This window comes from Castor canadensis, chromosome 14, assembly GCF_047511655.1.
Source record: "Castor canadensis chromosome 14, mCasCan1.hap1v2, whole genome shotgun sequence".
Taxonomy (NCBI): Eukaryota; Metazoa; Chordata; class Mammalia; order Rodentia; family Castoridae; genus Castor; species Castor canadensis.
The window spans coordinates 110,458,628-110,477,129 of NC_133399.1; the positions used below are offsets into that span (position 1 = coordinate 110,458,628).

At 43.1% G+C, this 18,502-nt stretch overlaps 1 long non-coding RNA gene across 1 annotated transcript; it reads left to right on the forward strand.

Annotated features, from left to right (window-relative positions):
• The first annotated feature begins 2,398 nt into the window (after window positions 1–2,398).
• On the forward strand, window positions 2,399–11,216 carry LOC141416945 (uncharacterized). The gene is made up of 3 exons (XR_012441588.1): window positions 2,399–2,605; window positions 4,346–4,563; window positions 5,678–11,216. It is a non-coding gene; the product is annotated as an uncharacterized lncRNA (long non-coding RNA).
• Window positions 11,217–18,502: the final 7,286 nt, after the last annotated feature.

The window sequence follows — 18,502 nt, forward strand, 5'->3', positions numbered from 1 at the left end:
GGTTCTAGCGGATGACTGACTGGACCCCAGAATGAATAAGGGAAGATGGTGCTTGTATTGGGAAAGGCTCCCTCCACACTCTCAGCAGTCAGGGAGCAAATGCTTGGCCCAGAAATGCTGGGACGGGGTGGGAAATGGCTTTTAGAAGCAGCTGGAACCATTTTGAAATCCAGAAGACCCCGTCCCCACCACTAAAGGAATACTTCCTCCAGGATTTTAAAGAGAAAGAAAATATGCTGAGAATAAGACACAGAATATATTAAGCATAGCAAATAGAAGTTTCCTTCTACTGGAGGTGAAGTAGAAACCAGTTGGTTGCTATGTTAGTGGAAAGAGGTGGGGCTGTGCTTCTGGGAGAAATGATCAGCCATGAGCGGTTGGTGGCTTAACAGTTGAGTCTGGGAGGTGCGGTGGGGGAGAAGATGTGTGCATTGTAAAACTGTGTAAGTTTATTATGAGTTTTACTGATACAGGGATTGGGCACGTAGTTCAGTGACAGAGTGCTCGCCTGGCAAGTAGAAGGCCAGGGATTGGGTCCCCTGCATCCCCCCACACACTGATATAAAAGATAACATAGCACACAATTTACAAATGAAAAAATACATTACTTCTTATTGTATTTATTGTAAATTTCCTAAGTGCAATTATTTGCCGTAGTATTTCTGCTAACTTTTGAAGTACTCGTGTTATCAGTTGCCAACCTACAGTTGCAATTGTCAAGTAAGTGTAGTTCCGACATTAATGCTGGTTAATATTTTTGTTTGGATTTATGAAGAAGACTAAAATAAAACAACAAAGATGGAGTCAGGACATCACTCATGTTTTCGGAGTTGGATGGTAGTTCTCTGAAAGAATATTTCCTCAAATTTACGCTATTCCTAGTGCTACGGTGGTCACACACACACTTGTATATTTAATCTCTACTGACATTCTGTCCACCACTTTCTTAAATCTGCATGTAATCAGGCTTGGTTTCTAGCACGTACCAATGTCTCTTCCTGTGAGTCGTGTAGGTGGGATCATTCATCCTTTTGTGACTGACACGTTTCATTCAGTCCTCAAGGGCCATGCAACATTTTTTGCAGTCTAGTTATACTTACTTGCTGTACTGTGGGTCCCTAAAGGCTGAGGATTATCCCTTTATCCTCTGTCCTGAGCACACGCTGTCTACATGAGGTCATGTGCTAAATGCTGACTGGATGATCCAGTGAATGAAGGGAAAAAATAAGGGTGGTTTCACTTGCTGTATCCAAAGTTCAAGAAAAAAAAAATCTATCTTTGGGATACTGCATGCCTCTGATGACCAAAATCCACGTGGAGCCACCAGCGCGCTCAGTCACTGCTGGTGAGGATGGTTAATGGTTTGGGGGAGAGTTTGGTAGTCTCTTACAAGACTAATGTACACAGCATGGATCTAGTCATCACACTCCTTGGTATTTACCCTAAGGAGTTGGAAATGTATATCTACACAAACACCTATATTTATAGCAGCCTTGCTCATATTGCCAAAACTTGAAAGCAACCAAGGTGTCGCTCAGTCAGTGAATGGATAGATAGGCCATGTGTGGCGCATCCAGGAGATGGAATATTACTCAGCACTAAAAATAAATGCATGATCAAGCCATGGAAGAAGCTTAAATGCAAATTACTAAGTGTAAAAAGCCAATCTGAAAAGGCTACAGGCTGCATGAGTCCAACCACACGACATTCTGGAAAAGGGAAAACTACAGGGACATTGAAAAAAAATAATGCTGCCAGGGGCTGGAGGGAAGGAAGGATGCAGAGGAGGAACACAGGAATTTTTAGGACAGTGAAACTAATCATTTGTGTGACATTATAATAGTGGTTATATGCCTTTCGTTCAGAATGTACAACACAAAAAGTGACCCCTTAATTTAAATTATGGAACCAACTTTAGTCAAGAATAATGTATTAGCTGGAGGTGTGGCTAAAGTGCTAGAGCACCCGTCTACCAAACGTGAAGCCTTGAGTTCAAACCTCAGCACTGCCAAAAGAACCCGAGAATAATTTATTAATATTGGCTCAGCAGTTGCAACAAATATACCAACACTATTGCAAGATTTTAAAAACAGGGAAGTTGAGGGCGCTGAGAGAACCTGTGGGAACATTTTGCTCCATGTTTTCTGTAAATCTAAAACTGCTCAGAAAGCAGTCTAGTAAGTTTTTTAAAAATCACAAATATTTTTACATTAATAAAATATTCCACAGTCCTGTTGTCCTCCCCCCCGCCTTATTTTTACAAAACATGAAACAGCAACAATTTCACTAACGTTACGTGTTTTCCTTGCTGTTCTTTCTTTGCTTAAGTTCCCTGCCATTTGGAAGGCTGGCTAATTTTATTTTCTTCCCTATCAGAAATAACCACCAGCAGAGGTTGCTAGAAGGCAGGCGTTGGGGATCTGTAGAGCCAGAGGCCTTCCTGCTGGGCCCTGGCTCTGCCTAACCCTCCCAGGCCAGCGCTGCAGGATAGTGATTCACTGCCGGGATTTTACAGGGAGCTGGGACTCTTGGTGAGGATTTTACAGGTGTCTTATGAAGATTCCTTAAGAAAGAAGACAGTTTATCTGACCACCTGACAACTGAGGTAAATTCACACCTCTTTTTTTCTGGATGTTAATGTGTGAGCCACCCAAGTGACAACCTAGCTAAGTTCCCAGGAAAACTAGACTGCACTTCACCCAAGTAAGAATGGTTGGGTAAATGATTAACTTTGGGCTTAATTTTGTTTTAGAAGAAAATTCCTAGAAACATGAGAAAATGAATGGAAACATTAACTGCTTATTTTAAAAATGCATTTTCTAGAAATCTAAATTTAGATACCTCTTTGAGTGACGTTGTTAAGTCACTTCATTTTGTTTTTCAGCATCTGAAGACTGCATGGAGTTGATAGCAGGTTCATTAAAAGTTATGCTCAGCTCCCTTAGTAAAACTCTGAATGTGCTCTCCATTTATTCCCGGAGGTTAGCCAAGAAAGGAAGTGGAGAATGTTCTTTGAGAAACATGAAGTGGGAAAATGTTTAGACTATTTATAGCAGCACTTAGCTGTGGAAACCCCAGACTTTACCATCTATTTGTAGTTATTCTTTGGGTTAAAAGGGTGAAACCAGAAATCTTGAAAATGCTACATGCTTTTATCCAGCAGTTAAAACTAATAAGCTGTCTTTCTGTGGTTATGATAACCAGATACTTGTAAGAGTAATTCTGGAAATGACAATAAATACATCTTGGCTTAGAAAAAAAATTGTTTAAATTTAAAAGAGCAATGTTTGCTCTGATTGACTCTTATTTGGGTTTCTTAGGTTTTGAAGTCATCTCTAAACTGGATTCTGCCCGCAGCATATGGGATTTCTAGCGACAAGTCAGAAGGAGAGAGGGTTTATAAGACTGCCACACGGGCGAGTGAATTTCCAACACTGGCTGATTATTTGAAAAAAGAGAAGGCCAGAAAAAATTACTGACTTTCAAACAGCCATCTTTCACCCTTCCAGCCTCTGAGGAATAGCAATTCTGAATATTCTGCCAGGCCATAACAGCAGACTCTGGTCTGGCCCTAAATAGATGGCATAGAATTTGCAAAGAATATATCATCTCTTGACCTGAGGAATCCAGATGTGTTTGTTTCTTAATGTATTTTCTGGAGACAAAAAGACCAGTTAAGAGGTTATGGCCACAGAGTGCTCAGAGCTGTGAGAGTCTGGTTAGGGGCAGTGGCCATGACAATGTGTATGTGTGGGGGGGCTCTTTAGAAACAGTTTGTCCTGTTAAGATGTCAACATGTGAAGAAAGTTCTTCCAAATGGGGGGAAAGTTTTGCTTCAGTAACAATGTGAACTTCAGCTGTGCGTAAAAATGTAGAGATGCTTAAGAATGTATAAACACAGCCACAGAAAAACAACCCAATCCCGTGGCCACACCAACCACTGGGTCTTTGCACGTGCCTCACAGAGTCCCACCTCGCTTGACATTGGTGGTGGTCACATGCACACTTGCCTTTTGGCGTCAATCAGTTTAGACAGGAACCCCAGGCCCCCATGGTGCAATTGTACCTGTAAACCCCACATTTTACATATGGTTCCCATTTCCTATTGAGCTCCATTCTGCTGCCTGGGGTGGTGTCACATAAGAACACGATGTCAGCCTCCTTGTAAGCCTGGCACCTTCATGTCCTTTATGCTGGAGGAGAAAACTCACCCAATAACTTCTGCCAGCAATTGCCTCATTTCAACTCCTAAAGCACTAGTTGTGTGGGCCATGTCTTTGTCACTTAGGTACATGTTGTCTTACGCCATCTCTGACGCCACCATCCTTCCTATTTGTCCCTGTAGTGGCTGCATTTGAAGCACTTGTTTCCTGTGGCCACTGTGGCATGTCCGAGGCACCCCCTGTAACCTCTTCATCAGCCTTGCCTTCTCCTGCTGAAGGGCCGATGGATTTTCTTGGAAGCCATGTGTGCTGCATGAACAAGAGCAAACTGGGAGGAAACGATAAGGCCTCACGGCCTCACCTGATTCCTGCAGTCGTTTCGAGTGGTTCTGGGCTATTAGTAAGCGTCTCTAAACTGTTTCCTCTGCTTTGAAATGAAAGATTGAGCTGGGTACTATCAAATGTCCCTCTAGCTCTATGTGGGTCATTCCCTCTCCTCCCCTCCAAGTCCCTCCCTGGGCTGCATTGAACCTGGGAGAATACATCATCCCCACTCACAACCAGTTCCCAACCAATACATAGCTACAATCCTACACCCTCCATCAAAAACAAAAAATCTAAGAATGATTTGAAAGGAATCCAGAGATGGCCACTCTCACTCTAAGCCTGGTGGGCTCCTTAAAGCCCCTTAAGACTTACCCACAGATCCTTGGGAAGTGAGTGTATGGATTATGGATTCAGTTCTTTGTGTCTTGTTAGTGACTCTTGCCTGTGGATTCACCAGTGGCTGACTGCTTGGTCCTGTTGGGTGGTGGGATCCATTTTGATGAGCAGCTGGTGGGGGGGGTGTCAAAGGGGGAGGTCAGAACTGGAGGTGCCACTGTGGCAGATTGAGGTCAGACAAGGTAGATTCTGTGGGTGCTCAGAGCTAAGGACCTGGAGCTGCTTCCCTTTCCCTAGATCCCAGCTGTGGTCACAGTCATGGCTCTGGTATCACAGACCCCAGCTAAGAGGGCTTGTCATAAAATGTCCCTGTCATGGTTCTTCATTTCCATGACAGAATCTTGGATGGGGAAAGAATGGGCCCGCAGGGATGTCTAAACAGACTCTTCCTTACCACAGTCAATCCCTCCTGGCCCTGCCATGCCCTCCGTCACCCTCCTGCAGTAATGCCCTTATCATGACTGACCCAGGGTTCAACATGTGCTCTCACTTCTCCTTTCACAGGCTGACTGGTATCATTGAGAGTTCTTGGTCATGTTCTTTGGTGGGGAGAGGGAAGAGAGAGGGAAGTGGTAAGGTATCCCAAGAGCACGGGAACTAAGGCCTGATCTTGATGGCAGCTTCAGAAACACCCAGGAACCCCCGAGTGGTGTAGGTGGTGACTCAGAATGAGGAGATTACTTCGAGCATCCTCACGTGTGAGACAGCTCCCCATTCCTTCCTACACACGCTAGCATTCGTGTGGTAGTTAGAGGAGTGCATTCTCTCATGCCCACTCTTGTTTTTTTCAGTTTTCATGTGCCAGGAATAAAAAGCATTAGAACGATGACCCTTCTAGAAGCACAGATGGAGTATACTGAGGTTCTGGGACTGGCGGCTCAGCCACATAAATTTTGGAGAAAAAAATAATTTTCCTAAGCGGATTCTCGTCAGTAGCCAAGGTTGAAAACCTGCTGAACTAAAGTCATCACAAGAAAACAAGTGATTCAGCTAGCTGTGCTTGTCCTTGGCCTCACTCGATTGATTTTCCAATCAACCTTCTTTTACACTGGATTGATTTTTCTTTGTGTTCTACCCTGGAGGCTGCTTTGGCAAAATCCTCAAAGGAGTCACATTGCTTACCGCACCTCAGATCAAAGTCATTTACCAGTACAACTAAAGCAATAACAAAGCACCCAATTTTATATGGGAGATTTCATTATGCATGGTGCTTAAGTCTTTGTGATAAAACTCTTTGGTGTGCTCAGATAAGAAAACTATTGCTTTTATTATTATTATTATTATTTGAGCCAACAAGCAATCTACTTGGTCACTGGCAGTGACAGCAGCCAGTGTGGCGTGGAGGTGAAATTGAACTCTTATTCCTGCAGTTTGTCATGCTTGGTCATAAGAATGCACCAGCACTGGGATGTAACTCAGTGGAAAAACACCTATCTAGCATGCATAAGGCCCTGGGTTTGAGCCCCAGAACTGAAAACCAAACCAAGCCAAACCAATCAAACAAACCAAAGATGACGTAGTGGCACAACCCAAAATTCCATCCACTTGGGGGTTGGAGATCCCAAGGATTGAGGCTTAATGCCAGCCTGGACAAAAAGACAGTGAAACTCCATCTCAACAAACCAGCAGAGTGTGGTGGCATGAGTCTGCAATCCAGGCTATGTGGGACATGTAAGTACAAGGATTGAAGTCCAAGACAAAAAATGAGAGACCCTATCTGAAAAATAACTAAAACAAAAAGGGCTGGGGACATGACTCAAGTGGCAGAGCACTTACCTAGCAAGTGCCAGGTCCTGAGTTCAAACCTGAGAACTGAAGAATAAAAAAAAAAAAAGGAATGCACCAGAGAAAGGAACCCGGTTAGAGCTGTGCATCCAGAGACCATGCAGAACTGACTGGGGAATTGCATGTGGTCAGCATGATGAACAGAGAAAGAGAAAGATGACGTCCACTAAGCAGAACAAACCTTAAGCACCACGTTTTCCCCAGAAGCAGAAGGATCCCTTGAGAAGGAACCAAGTTGAAGCCACAACTGGGAGGCAGATTGCCCGCAAAGGGAGTTGCTTCACGGGTTCTACTTGGTGACCTTAGACAGAGGTCCTGGGAGCTTTGAGATAGTGGGGAAACTGAGGTCTGAATCACAAATAAAGCACAGCTCACGGGACAAGCGGGTTTTGTGGTGTTGTAGAATTCATTTGCAGATTGCATATTTGATGTTGAGTATTTGTGTTGGTTAGGGCTGTATTACCTCGTCATTGAACTTGCCTTGGTCACTTAACGCACAGGAAGATCCACTCAGCTGCCTCTTGGAGACTTCCAATTGGTTCATGATCTTGTGAGTGTGAGTGTGTATGTGTGTGTGCAGTGCAGGGGATTGATCCCAGGGCCTTGTTCATGCTAGGCAAATGATCTACCAGTGAGCTACCTCCCCAGGCCTTGGTTTTTTGACACAGGGTATTGTTATATAGCTGGGTTTGAACTTGCTATTTAGTCCAGACTGACCTAGAACTCTCAATTCTCCTGCCTCAGCCTTCCCTGTGCTGGTATTACAAGAGTGCACCACTAGGCCTGGCTTAATTCATATTCTTTCTCCTAAGCCTCTTTATTCTCTATCTTTCATATTTTTACAAAAATAAAACCATCCCTCCATCTGCCTAGACTCTATAGTTTAAATCAAGCAATACATAAGTTATATTGATCCTTTTTTAAAAAGACTCATGAACTGATTCCTCTGTCCTCCCCTAGCCTGGACACTCATAATCTTCAAACAGCCTCCTATAACAACCTACGAGACTTCTTGTCTTCAGTCTTGCCCTACCCAGGCCATCTGCCACATGGCTATCAGGATGACCTTCCCCAAACACAGATGGGACCTTACTGCTCTGGTTATGTTTCTAATGACTTTCTAGTGCTTACAAAAGTCAGAGACAGACTATGTTAGCCAAACGACCCACCCTTCCACTAACTCATGTCGTCCCCCTCCTGGCATCTTACCACCCTGCCATACCTGCCTGTCTCCACGATGGATAAACCACTCCTTTGTAAGTGCTCTCTACTGAGATCTGTGTGACTTCATCAATGCTGCTGAGTTTCTCCATCCTTCTCATGCAGTCTAGAAACTTCTTACACATTTTTAGAGATGATTCCAATGCCATCTTCCCTGCAGCTCCCCTTCATTCTTTGTTCTTAATCCTTCAGCCCATTTAATTCCTAAGTCCCTCCTCCCTGTACCTCGATGTACGTCTATGGACAGACCAGATTATAGCCATTATTCACCTCTGCCTATGAGCCTCTCAGGTACAGGGATTATAGGAAGACTTCCTGTCAAATAGGTGGGCAGAGTATGCTAGTCCAGCTGGTAAACTCAAGGGGACCTTTGTTTATTGATATGGAACCAGCTGAAACTTCAACTACATCCCTTGGCTTCCTGTGCCCCATTTTTTTTTTTTTTTGGAAGAGTTCACTAAAACTCTATAAATTCCTGTCAGATACTTATGAAAAGCAACAAGCTCTTCCCCAGGGTTGTTACAAATTCAGTCCAATCTCTGAGACTTTCTACAAATCTAGCATAATATAGCCATTCTGAGGTTCCGGAATAAAGATTCTTTGCAGAGTACATTGTATATACTAGGACAAGAAAACAGAGAAATTTTGGAAAGATTTTTCAAAAGAAGGATTGAACTAAAAAAGCATTTTCTGGTTAACCATCTCAACCAGGGAATTCAGAGAACTATGGCATTCCTGTCTCTGAATGTCATGGTTAGTGTAAGATTTATTAAATGTGAAAGCAGTAAACAATGTGATTATCTTCTTGATGGGCTAGAGCTGCAGTTGTGGACCTAAGCAAAATTCTGAACTCCCCTCCCTCACTAAACCCCACAGCTTAGTTTGATTGTATTAGCATAATTCAATTTAGATAGGATATTGAGTTCTTGACATGATTTTAACTTTTCTCAAGTCTACCCATGATTATCATCATAATTTATTTGCCTGTATTCATGACTTTGAGAATCTCATCCACTTGGAGAAAAGTATGCAAACTTTATACTTAATTCATTTGTCATGTTTATCCCTAAGGGGTAACTGCTCTTATTTGGCAGAGGGGGCCATGCATTGTTAGTTAATTCTAAGTAGTCCCCAAGTTAGCATCTCAGTTTGTGAGTACTCGAATGGTAAAGACTAAGTGTATTGAATTGTTTTAAATCCTTCTATTTCCCTTTTCCTTCACAAGCTGTTATTAGCTGCTATGGCTTAATTGGGAAGTGCTGGCATGTCACCTCCGAGGTACTTTAAAAAGGAAATCTCATGCTAGCTGAAATGCAGTGACCACACTGCGCTGGCAGATTTGTGTTTTATCATGTTGCTGCCTTTCTTGTGCCAACCCACATTCCTTCCTTCCAGTGATTATTCCATCCCAAAGATTTCCCTGGGGTACTAGGGAGTGGTGTGCGGCTATAATACTAATCATATGCATTGGTTTCACTGGGGACAAGGAGGGACATTATGAACCCGAAGTAACTGATACATACAGAACACTTCTTCCTGAAGGAAAGCATTCTCTCACATATTCTGTCTTTTGCAAAGAACACAGGCTTTGGAATTAGACAAATAGAATTTGAATCTCCCTCAGCCACTTAGAAGTGGATGACCTTGGGCAAATTGCTAAACCCTTATAGCACACATTTCATCTATAATTGGTGGCTCTGTGCATTCAATGGGGTGATTAAATAAAGCCCCCACTCAGAAAGGGTCCTCTTAGTCCCTTTCAGTTGTGTTATTAATCCCCTAAGAGGCAGTTGGCTGCTCACCTCCCTGTGAAATACCTTACACAGGATGCAGAGGACGAAGGCCAAGGAAGGAAGGAACCCGGAAATTCCAAGCTGACCTGAGCAAGGTGCAGATTTAGACTCGGAGAGCCCTCCCACAGAGACCAGGAAGGAGACTAGAAAATGGAGCTGGTTTGACCACATGCCTCTTTGCGGGCAAAGTCATTACCAAAGCTACCACAGCTGGGGTGTTCACATCTTACATAGGTAACATCTCTTCCTCCTGACTGCACAGTCTTCTTGATCCAAATCTTACTTTTCTTTCAATGGAAGGAGAAGAGAAGAAACAGAGAACTGTGTCTTCTTCCATCTTTGATCTCTGCTCCCTCCACATTTTTAAAATTGCAGTAACCGGATTCCAAGATGGCGGCTAGAGGGAGGAAGCAGAAAGCGAGCCTCCTATAGTGAAATCTTGGAGAGACACTGGAGACACACTTTTCAGGCATAATCACTGAAAAGAGGCATAACTTTGACCCCTCCACACCTCCAGCCGGCGCAGAGCATCTCCACTTCAAGTTAAACAGAGAAACCAGGAGGGCCCCCAGGCCGCCAGTCGCCCGCGCCCAGACAGCTTGGGAAGACGCAAACAAGGTGAGCTTCACAGTACCGCGGTACTCCCACAGACAACCCTGAGCCAGAGCAGCATAGCCCCCTGGACAGACTGACCTCCACCTGGGGAAAAAAAAGAGAAACTGACTAATAAGCAATAAGAACAATAAAGACACGTGGGAAAGAGGGTGGGGCACACTGAGCGCCGAAGATTGGGGGAAGGGAATCCTTCCCGGGACTGTAAATAAACAAGCCGGGCGGGCCGAAGAGGCTCTGGCAGGAGCAGGGGCGCGCGCCCAGCAACCAGGACTGGGAAAGCTTGTGAGAGTGGCGGAGGGAGGAAAACTCCACAGGAGAGGAGGGAAGACCCACTTCCCACGTGAACTGTAAATAAACATGCAGGCCTGAGAACGTGGGTGCAGTGTCATCTTTCCCAGTGTGCTTGGAAAGGGGAAAGCCTGTAGTAGAGGCTCACACACAGGAGAGATCTGAGCAAACAAAGCCTGCAGGGGCAGGTGAGTGCTAAGCTCACCCCAGAGATCTGCATAAATAACGCCGCCAGCAACAGCAGGCTGACAGCAGTGGGCAGGCAAACCACAGCTGCAGATACCATTCTCAGAACTGTCTCCAGACTCTTTTTTTGCTTTTTCTCTTTACCTTTGATGAGAGAACAACCAAATTACACCTGCATGCTGAAAAACTTACTGAAACTGTATTGCATTTGAACTTGGGACACTTGGTGGGGTTTTTGTGTGTGTGTGTGTATGTAGTTTTGTTCTACTTTATGCATCCCCTTTGATGAGACAACTACAGAACAACATCTGAGGCATCATCTCCAGGATTGGAGATTGAGACGGACACCCAAATTATTAAGACTGAAACTTCATTGCATTTGAACTTGGAGGGTTTTTTGGTTTTTTTTTTTTAATTTTCTATTTTCCATTTTATTTTAATTCATTTTTAATATATAGATATTTCTTTCATTTACTTATTTTTTATTTTTATTCTTACCTTTATTTTTTTAATTTTTGATTTTCAATCCTCTCTCTGTCTCTCTAACGTCTGTTCAGCTTACTGTCAATTAGTACACTAACACTCCCTATTTATACCTTTGAAACTTTCTTGTCTGATTCCTTGTTCTGCTTTCTCCCTCTTGTCTGTGTATTTGTTTTTCCCTTTTCTTTAACTTCTTGCTTTCCATCTCAGCTCATCCTTCCATTCTAAATATCACCATTGTTATTATCACAAGCTAGAAAATACTTAATTGCACACAGTACAGGGACAGTAACAACACCAAAGACAATGATGGGAAGACAGAAAAAAACAGGGAAACCAATTTCCCCACAGCAAAAAATTAGTACAGGAACCAGAGGGGAATGAAGAAAACAGATACTCAGATCCAGACTCCAACAAAATGAAGATAAACTATGCCAAAGGACCCAATGAAGCCCACAAGAATAATTTAAAAGAAGACACACTACAGGTACTCAATGACAATTTTATAGAGATGATACTGTATAGGGTCAACCAAAATGTACAGGAGACACTCAAGAAATTCCAAGACAACAAAAATAAAGAATTTGAAAAAGCAAAAGAAGAAATAAAAGAAACCATAAAAGCACTGTATAAACACCAAAGTGAAAGAGAGAGCATGATGAATAAACAGATAAATGAACTCAGGACAAAAATAGACAACATTAAAGAGGAAACCACCCAGGATATGGAAGACCTCAGAAAAAAGAATGAAACAGAACTGCAAAACAAAACGGAAGGCCAATCCAGCAGAATAGAACAAACAGAAGACAGAATCTCAGAACTCGAAGATGAAATGGTAATTAAAGGAAAAACTGAAGAACTATTAATTAAACAACTCACTGACTCCATCAAAAGACCAAACTTGAGAATCATGGGCATCGAAGAAGGAGAAGAGATGCAAGCAAAGGGAATGCGTAATATATTCAACAAAATAATAACAGAAAATTTCCCAAATCTAGAGAAAGATATCCCATATAGATGTAAGAGGCCTCCAGGACACCAAACAGACCAGATCAAAATAGAACTACTCCACGACATATCATCATTAAAACAACAAGTTCAGAAACTAAGGAAAGAATATTGAAGGCTGTAAGAGAGAAAAAACAAGTAACATACAAAGGTAAACCCATCAAAATCACAGCAAACTTCTCAACAGAAACATTAAAAGCAAGAAGAGCGTGGGGTGAGATCTTCCAGGCACTGAACGAAAATAACTTCAACCCAGGATACTCTACCCAGCAAAGCTATCATTCAAAATAGATGGGGCAATAAAAGTCTTCCATGATAAGCAGAAACTAAAACAATATGTGACCACAAAGCCACCACTACAAAACATTCTGCAAGGGATTCTGCACACAGAAAGTGAAACCCAACTTAACCATGGAAAGGCAGGCAGCACCAAACCACAGGAAAAGAAAAAGCAAGACAGTAGAGAGTAACCTCAACTTAGGTACACAATAAAGGAAATGCAAATTAAAACCACACTAAGATTCCACCTCACCCCTGTTAGAATAGCCATCATTGGCAACACCACCACCAACAGGTGTTGGCGAGGATGCGGGGAAAAAGGAACCCTCTTACACTGCTGGTGGGAATGTAAACTAGTACAACCACTCTGGAAAAAAATTTGGAGGCTACTTAAAAAGCCATTTGATCCAGCAATACCACTCTTGGGGATATACCCAAAAGACTGTGACACAGGTTACTCCAGAGGCACCTGCACACCCATGTTTATTGCAGCACTATTCACAATAGCCAAGTTATGGAAACAGCCAAGATGCCCCACCACTGACGAATGGATTAAGAAAATGTGGTATCTATACACAATGGAATTTTATGCAGCCATGAAGAAGAATGAAATGTTATCATTCGCTGGTAAATGGATGGAATTGGAGAACATCATTCTGAGTGAGGTTAGCCTGGCCCCAAAGACCAAAAATCGTATGTTCTCCCTCATCTGTGGACATTAGATCAAGGGCAAACACAACAAGGGGATTGGACTTTGAGCACATGATAAAAGCGAGAGCACACAAGGGAGGAGTGAGGATCAGTAAGACACCTAAAAAATTAGTTAGCATTTGTTGCCCTTAACGCAGAGAAACTAAAGCAGATACCTTAAAAGCAACTGAGGCCAACAGGAAAAGGGGAACAGGTACTAGAGAAAAGGTTAGATCAAAAAGAATTAACCTAGAAGGTAACACACACGCACAGGAAATTAATGTGAGTCAATGCCCTGTATAGCTATCCTTATCTCACCAGCAAAAACCCTTGTTCCTTCCTATTATTGCTTATACTTTGTCTACAGCAGCATTAGCAATAAGGGCAAAATAGTTTCTGCTGGGTGTTGAGGGGGTGGGGGGGAGAGGGAGGGGGCGGAGTGGGTGGTAAGGGAGGGGATGGGGGCGGGGGGAGGAATGACCCAACCCTTGTATGTACATATGAATAATAAAATAAAATAAAAATAAATAAATAAAAAATAAAATTGCAGTGACCTCCCCCATCTTTGAAGTATATGATCCAAGACCCAGGTGTGTGATTGAGACCATGGATAACACTAGAACCTAAGTGTCCTGTATGTCTTCCTACACATACAAACCTATGAGAAAGTTTAATTCATAAATTAGGCACAGTAAGAGATTAATGATAAGAACTAACAAGAGAACAGTTACAATATACTGCAATCAAGGTTATGCGTGGTCTCTCTTTCTTCAAGCATTTTCATGTACCGTACTTATGCCTCTTTGAGGAAGTGACGTAAAGCACGTGATGCTGTGAAGTGAGGTGAGTGATGTGGGCTACCATAGAATGACTCCTGGATTGCAAACACTGAGATATTGCAATGGTCGATCTGAGAACCAAGATGGCTACGAAGTGAGTGACAGGATGTCAGTGTATTCAAACTGGATACACTGGGCCACAGTGTATGTGATGTATGTCCTGGGTGGGACAGAGTGGGACAGTAGGAGATTCCATCAGGCTCCTCAGAATGGTGTGAAACTTAAACCTTATAAGTGGTTTATTTCTCCCTTCCAAGTACTGACCAGGCCCAACCCTGCTTAGCTTCTGAGATCAAGTGAGGTTGGGTGCATTCAGGGTGGTGTGGCCATAGACTGAATGGTTTACTTCTGAAACTTTCCATTTGGGGCATGGTTGATGGTGGAGAACTGAAACCATGGAAAGGAACACTGGACACGGGGAGACTATTGTGTCTATTTGGTTCCTCTTGGAGGATCAGGCACAGAAGATGTCCCTGTATCTCTGAAAAATACTGCTACAAAACTAAGGATTCAGCACTGAGGAAACTGAGGGAAAGACATAGATGTTTGCACTCTTAACTTTCTTTTGTTCACTTAAGTCTTGAAATGAAAAAAGAAGGCAACAAATATTCCTCTAAGCTGATGCATAACCTCTCATCACTGCCTTAGACTTTGCAGGCACCAGCAAGATGGGTAAAAATGACTTAAATGCACTTTACTGCCTCCACCATATGAATAAGTCAATATGCAGAGAGGACAGAGCCCAAACTAAGATGTTCAGATGTAGCCCTCCCCAGTTCTGCCATCTGGCTCTCACAGATGCTCACTCCCTCTGGGCCTCCGTTTTTTCCACCCACCTGGCTGCACCTGGAAGACCTTTAGCTCTTTTCTGAGGAAGTTGCTCAGTAGTTGGGAGAGCTGAGAAGGATCAAGTGTTTGATGCCAATGGTTGGTGGATTCTCCACGAGCAAGTCTCCGGAATAGTGGTGCTTGAGCCTGCTGTCCACTGCACATTTTTTTGAGTAAATTAGTTCTCTTTTAGGACCCCATCAAGTGTCCAGCTATGCAAGAGATTGTCCTAACAGACTGTCCCCATAGCCCTTGTCCCTGGGAGGGCGTTGGTTTGGTACCTTCTGTGAAGGGCACGGTGTCTTGTCTGGTAACCCCCCCCCGCCCCAGGCATAGCTGCCCTGCTCCCTTGAGCCGGTGGCCTGGGCACAGTTCAGATGCACACAAGTCTCTTTATTCCTCTGTTGTGGGCATGGAGAGAACAGAAAAAGAGTCTGAACTACCCCAGATCCTGCAGGAAGAACACCATGAGACTTTGTGGATGCCACAGGGTAGATCTGGGCTCTGAGTCCTGGGCCTTTCTCACACCTTATCATCCATAGCCTGCCTCTTCTCAGGCACCAGGGACACCAACCCTGTACCATTTTCTCCACTTACACAGCTGCAGTAGACCTGATTCCTTTCCATATCCATGTTGCCTGCTCTCCCCTCTTCCTACTGCCACTGTGGCCTTACTCTGCTTCTTAATCCCTTTAGGTTTTAATTCCCCCTAAATGGTGCCATCCCAGTGGTCAACACAATGCAGTAGCCTTGACATTGGAAGTGTTGAACTAAAACCAAGTGTCCTATCAAGAGTTTGCAGTGATGGAGGAGGTGGAATTTTCAGCCTTCCCCCACCCCACTTCCTGCCTGTCTTCAGGTTCTTGGAAGACCTGAGGGTTACCCTGTGTGAACTGTTCATCCTCCTTACTCCCTTCTGCTTTAGGACATGAGCACCTGGCACCCTGTAGCTCTTCCAGCTGCCCTCTGGCTGGCCCTGCAGGTCAGTGGGCTCCCACCTGCTCTGGCCCCTTTCTTTTCCTGCTTGCTCTAAAGGGTAAGATGGAGATGCAAAGATAAGAGCCTTTCAGTATTTACCCTTTGTAGAGCAGGTCCTTCGATTCTCACACCCTCCATAGGGCCAGGGGTCAGTTTCGGACAAACTAAATGATCTGACTGAAAAAACAATAACAAAAAATGGAGGCAGCAGATCTTATGTTTAGGTGAGTTATTTAATAGCCTGTAGACTAAATCTGCACTGATAAATGTTTAAGAAAAATGGATAAGCTGCAGCATTCTTTTCCAGAGGTTATTTCAAACCTATAATGCTTCAATTTTGCTATGGATAACAGTTATATAATGGTCAGGAAAAAAACAAGTACCAGCCGAGACAGTGTTTCTGTAGAACTCCAAATGCTTGGCTCATTAATTTGTATGGCATGCTGTCACTTGGGGACCATTGGTGTTTTGTAGCTAGTAAGATGCAGACATGAGTGATTTCTCCCAGATTACTTTTGCTTTTAGGAGGGTGTGGAGCTGGTCTGTCAGCAGATATAGCATCTAGCCAGCTAGGACTCAAGCATCCTAGGGACACTTTGTGGCTGTCCTCTGGAGCCAAAGAAATAGAAGCTTTTTGGCAAAGTCCACTGTCCAGGAGGTAAAAACAAATGCCAAAGTTAGAGTGTAAAACTGAAGGAAACCACAGATAATTTCGTTAAAATTTTCTCTCTCTCTCTCACTCTCTCATACACACAAACACACACACACACACACACACACACACACACACACACACACACACACACTCACTCACTCACTCACTAATCAGCCTGAAGAATGGGTTGAAAATGGTTAGAGACTGTTTCTCACTGGAGTAGCAGATTGTGTTGATCATCTCCATTGAATTGTAATCACAAATTACCTTTTCTTGTGGTAAAAGACCTAAGTAATAGCCTAAGTGAATGTCAGAGCTGGGGCAGGGCCCAGCCCCCATTTCTGTACACAGGAGGTCCTGAGCAGCCCTTGGGTTCTGCACCAGCGTACCTCAGGCAGCAAGGGAAGGAACGGGGCAGGGGAAAGGCAGTGCGCTTGTTTGGGCGGGAGCGGGGTAGGAACGGATATGGCCATCTACATAAAGTCCATTTTCCCTGGCACTTTTAAATTGGTGAAGATTTAAAAAAATATTTATTAGGATACAATAGTATGGGGAGATACATTGCAATATTTACATATGAGCTTACAATATATCTTAGTTATATTCACTCCCTCTATCCTTCTCCCTCATTTTCCTCCCCTTTCTTACAACAATTTCAGCAAGTTTCTTTCTTGTATTTTCATATATGAATACAAAATACATCCACTATAGTCACCCTTGTTCACCCTTTCCTTATGCCCACCCCCTCCCATGGGTACCCACTACCAGAAAAGACCTATTGAATAGGTACAGATTTAAAAAGTAATCCAAAATATTTTAACAACCAGGAAATGTATTAAACACTCATGAACTACAGCTCCAGGTAGGAAAGCCTAAGGAATTCCTTTCCCTTTGCTGTCATCTGAGCCTATCAAAATACTGCCCACTGGCTTTTCCTGGACAGTCTGATGCCATCCTGAGCCCTTAGGGCAGGCTTGCAGATCTGTAAATTCCAAAGTTGTCTTCACTTAAGGACAGGGTGGACCTTAGCTCTCCATCTGCTTTTGCATTCCATCCACTCGTCTCCAGAGTTTGCCATATTTCTGTCTGCTAATGATCATCTTTGAAACCCTTTATACCCACTGGCAACCTAAAGTTAATGGCTGTTTTACATCTACCTGAGCAGGAAGCTTTTGCTTCCCTGACACTGCTTCCGGCCTGCATGCTGCTGGGAGGCAGTGTTTGAATCAATCTCTGTTTTTAATCTTACTGGTTGTGCTGTTACTATTTTACGTTTAGTACATATTTTAATTTATCCATATACTGGTCACTGTTTAGTTATCAAACCTTCATTTCACACTTTCTTCCTGGACTATCTCAATGGTCCTTCCTTCCTTCCTTGCTTTCTTCCTTCCTTTCTTTCTTCCTTTTTTTTTTTTTTGGCAGCACTGGGTTTTGAACTCAGGGCCTCACTTGCCAGGCAGGTGTTCTACCTCTTGAGCCACTCCACAAGCTCCTCATCTCAATCTTGAAGCACATCCTTTCGATGTGTCTTTACTGAGTTTTTTGGTGGTAAACATTCTCGTTTTCTATTTGTCTGAAAGTGTTACCTCAGTTTTGGAAATTGGTTTCGCTGAATTTGTAATTCTAGATTTAAAATTATTTTCTAACACACTGAAGGAATTCCACTATCTTCTAGCTTCCATTTTTACTATTACAAAGTCTGCTGTCAGTCTAACTGACTTTTTGTGATAATAGGTCTTTCCTCTGTAGCTGCTATTCTAATTTTGTCTTTGATGGTATGTAGCATGACTAAGAGGTATCTCTGTATGAAATCATTTTATTTATGTAGCTGTGATTCCTGAATTCTGGAAACTCTGGGGCAGTAGTTAAGTAATTTGCTAAATAATCTTTAGATATCTTTGCCTTACCAGTACTCTATCATTTAATTCCGAAACTCAGTAAGGATGTATGTTGAACTTTCTCATT